Raw genomic sequence first — 4,314 nt, forward strand, 5'->3', positions numbered from 1 at the left:
AGACTCAACTGCCAGAACAGTGACACTTCTGGTGCCACCATGACAGCCAGACTCTGAGTATCTGTTTGGGGATGCTCTAGACCTTGAGTCATTAGAAACTGGAGTCTTTAAAAAGGTAAGAAAGAAAGGGGAAGAAATGCATTTGAAAGCCTTTGTTTCTAATGAACATGTCAACAACCATTGAATTGCAAAGGTTTTCAGTTAAAAAGTGATTTGAGCTGCATTTTCGTTATGGTTCCTTTGAGAACATTGTTTTCGGAAGATTTAATTTTTTCTTTTCTGTGTGGTGCTTATAGAGGGGGGAAACAAAGGTAGAGCAAGGGAAATAGTCGAAGGCCCAGTGATGTGCAGTGTGGCTCCTTCTGCAAATCCACAAATCTCTGGTAAAATCTGTTAAGAAAAAGAAAATCATAAAATGCCTGCTTTGAGTGAATTTATTGAAGTAATTGGAGAACAGGCTAGGTTTTGTGTTCCAGATGTCTTGAGGTGTAACAGGAACAACTCCTGAGGGTTTAGGCGAGTGAAGGCAAGAGAGAAGCATGAAAGAGAATACAATTGTCAAAGGAAAAATAATTCTATTAGTGCTGGTTTTCTTAACTGTAATAGTCAATTTTGGGAGTATTGTTACAGCCAGAAGGATCTTTCTGGTGGATATATTATACCCCTAACCTAGAAATTGCTGACATCAACACTCAAAACAGATGATGGTTTCTAAAATGGTTTAATAATAGAATCCAGAGTTATCATACAGAACTTCAACTACTACACCAGTTTAATCCAAAACAATGCTCAGAAGGTATAATAGTGACAGCATAGCTCCAATCATGTGGAAAAGTACTCATAATCTATTAATCCTGGAAGATTATTCTAGAAACAAAGAAATTATCTGGGGATTGACTATGTTTATCATTAGACAATAGATTGAGCTATGCCGGGAGGAAATCATGACATCTACTAAGTACTTAGAACTTGGCCAGAAAATCATATATCTCTTCTTGGTGACTGACTTCTCCAAGATGGCTTCCGTAGAACTTATTGCTTTTCAACGCATTCATTATCAGACAGGAAAGAAGGTGGCAATATTTTTGTACGATGCTCAAAGATACTTTTGGGAGAAACATATATGTATCAACTTTCTCTTCTGCTAGAAGTGGAGCAGATCTGAAACATCTTTGTGCTGGATCCATGGAGACTGGAAAGGATGAGTGGGGAATGCAGGTGTTTCAAGGGGTGGAAAATTGGGCCCACATACATTCAGGGCCTCTGAGGTGGCAGGTCCTTGGGGAGTTGCTGTTTGGTAGGAGACCACAGAGCCATGATCCCTATTGATAAGCTTGGCCTTAAGGGAGTGGAGCCAACAATAGGACCACTTGACTTTGAGGGGATTATGTAGACCCCGGGAATAATAGCAAGATGACTACCAAAGACTGAGGATCAGACCCTCTTCCATTTTCCCAGACCCATGGACGTATTTTATAACCAGGCTAGTTATAGCTGCCCAAGCATCTATATCAAGTTCTATCTTCATCTGCCTCCTCCCACTTCCTTTCCTAGCCAGGTGTAATTCACTACCTACTAGGGTAGCTAGATAGGTAACAAGTCCTTACCTAGAGTTAAGCTCTTGTTGTCCATGACTTGAGATCACTACCTGCCCCAGATGGACTATTTAAGAAATCTTTAGCTCAGTCCTTCTCAATTCTGACTGTAAATTAGAGTCACTAGGGGGGGATTTTAAATATGACAATACCAATGCTCCAAATTCGGACTCAGTTGGTATGGAGAGGGGTTGGGTATTGAATTTGGATTAAAGCATAGCCCAGGTGAGTGTAATGTATAGCCAGGGCTGAGAACCATTGTTTAGCTGAATCTACACCTCTGTTCTATGTAGGGTTTATCTTCTGCTTCTATTGTACTGATTTCTATTGAATTTACCTTGTATTGACTCTCCAGCCTGCCCGGGTTCTGACCTATGATAATTGTTTGTCTTGCCTCCCAACCTACTGCCTACTTGGCCTCTGAAACTTGCATTCTCCTATGCAAGCCTTCTTGAATGTGGCATTTCCTGGAGGAAAACCTAATCAGGTTGAAAGGCATTTTAGCGAAACCTTTGCTTCTAGTGACCAGGACATGATTTTCTGGTTCCTTTTTCAGTCTCTGGCTGTGAGACATTCAACAAAGAGAACACATGGCCATGGGAGCATCTGGGATCACAACCCCAAGGCTGTAACAACATGTCTTCAGGGTTCTTGCCATCTCCACGGCTCCTTGAGCTCAAGACCCAAAGGGCAGCTGGAAGGTGTGTGTATGGCTCCCAAGAATCTCCAACTCAGAGCCAGCACTCAGAATCTAGAGCTTTATACACCTTGGGCAGGTGGATAGACAGGGTGGTCAAGGTTCACACTTTGCCTTAGTAAAATGTACTGACAAATGGGGCGAATATTTGTTTCTGAAATGCCTGGCCTCTGCCGTGGGACTCCTTCATCATTCCACAATTGCAGAAACAGAAAGGACAACATGTGGTTTCTGGAATTTAGAAACAAAGTAGAACTCTCATAAACATTTATTAGGCTTCACAAACCTTCCCCACTTTGTGTCTGTTATCCTGAGATACGGGCTCTCCTGTGTTGCAGTTAAAACAAACAAAAAGAGTAAGAACTTTCCACATCTCAACAGCTTTGAAGTCCGGGTCTCTTGCAGGTAAGAGGTAAAAAAAAAAAGTATAGAAGTCGTAAACTCTTCCTTTGAAATTCTCATTTGCCTTTGAACATACTCTTTTGCCATAAAGTGTAGAGTTAACTATGTTACCCAGAGCCAAGGCTGATTGGGAGAGATTTTCAGTTCTGCAAAGCTAACTTGGTGTTTCATAGGACTATGTCTTCTTCTTTCTTCAGTGGTCTTGTGATGGGGAGTGATGGTTTTCCAGAGCTCAGATTCTGTGATGTGATACACCACCCCTGGTTATCAAGATGAAATATATCTTTAAAAACCTGCATAGATATGGCAGTATTTGAAAAAGAACCCTAAAAACAAAACCCACTCCCCAATAGACTTACAAGTGAAGTTGTCCTCAAAAGGTATTGAATCGTGTATTTACTATGTTAGAAATATTGTTTAAAGCAGGTTTACTCATTAAATTACCTTGTTCATTGTGTGAAGGACCCACACAATTTAACAATAATTTTCTAGGCTTGCCCCTCTTTCTAGTTACGGGTAGTGATTCTAATTTTTCAAGAAACTGGAATGGGGATTTAAAATAAAATATGGGTTTAGGCTTCCTAGTGGAGTTCAATGAAATCAATAGCACGCTCCTATATTTGCATTCTTAGCATTGAAACTAAGGAGGTGTCAACGTACGTACATTTCCCAGTAATGAAACTTCAAGATGTGCTTCTTAATGGAAGATAATCAACAGCAATGCAAATTTAATGAACTCTGATTTTGAAATGCAAACCAAATCCAATATCCCACAGAAAATTAACCTAGTCAATAATCTAATTTGAAGCTTTATGCTGTGAGAGCAATCCACTGCACTGACCAAATCTGCCTTTCCAGATGCTCACCCCGTGGAGGTGGCCATCCTTCTCAGATTTACTGCTGGTTCCTGTATATTACACTATTGACTAAATGCTACCACTCTTATCCTTAAATGAGGGTGCTAACAAACTTATAGTAACCACCCATGAAATGTTAGCCTCCATAAGAATTTGTGGAAACAAAACAGAACAAAACAAAAACTCATCTGAGCTCATGTAAAAGAAGAGAGGAAAAGCCCCTTCTCAGCCAAACAGCTCTAGTTTAATCCAGGCATCTGCCTCTCCACAGAAGAGCTCCCCTTTTCTCCCTTAGTCCTCTATCAAGCCTCCGGCAGCTTTCCTTACTTTCCTTGAACCACAGAGAATCTCTCTTGGCCCCTCTGTCTCAGAAAATGGGGCTATTTGCCTTGTATCTACCCTTCAAAGTGGAACTCCCTTCCATGACTCCATGGCCTTTTATCCTTCAAAGGTCCCCAGAGAAGGAGACCACCTGCAGAGTACTCTCCTCTCCAAGGTAAAACTACCCCCTGTGATTACAGGGTGCTTCACCTCCCATCATGCCTTGTTAGGAGTGGCCTACAATCAGTGGGTCTAAGATGTTTTTCTGGCTCTTTTGATGCAGCACCCTGGTGCTGAGTTGAGCAGGCAGTTTAATATGTAGATCTGGAACTTAGTAGAGAGATCACAGCTGGAGACATGGGTTTTGATCATCCCCATGAAGCTATTAGTTGACATCATAACAGAGGGTAAGATTGTCAGCCAAGGAGATGGAAAATGGAAA

Source organism: Ceratotherium simum, chromosome 13 (assembly GCF_057802395.1).
Source record: "Ceratotherium simum simum isolate JZ-2026a chromosome 13, ASM5780239v1, whole genome shotgun sequence".
NCBI lineage: Eukaryota > Metazoa > Chordata > Mammalia > Perissodactyla > Rhinocerotidae > Ceratotherium > Ceratotherium simum.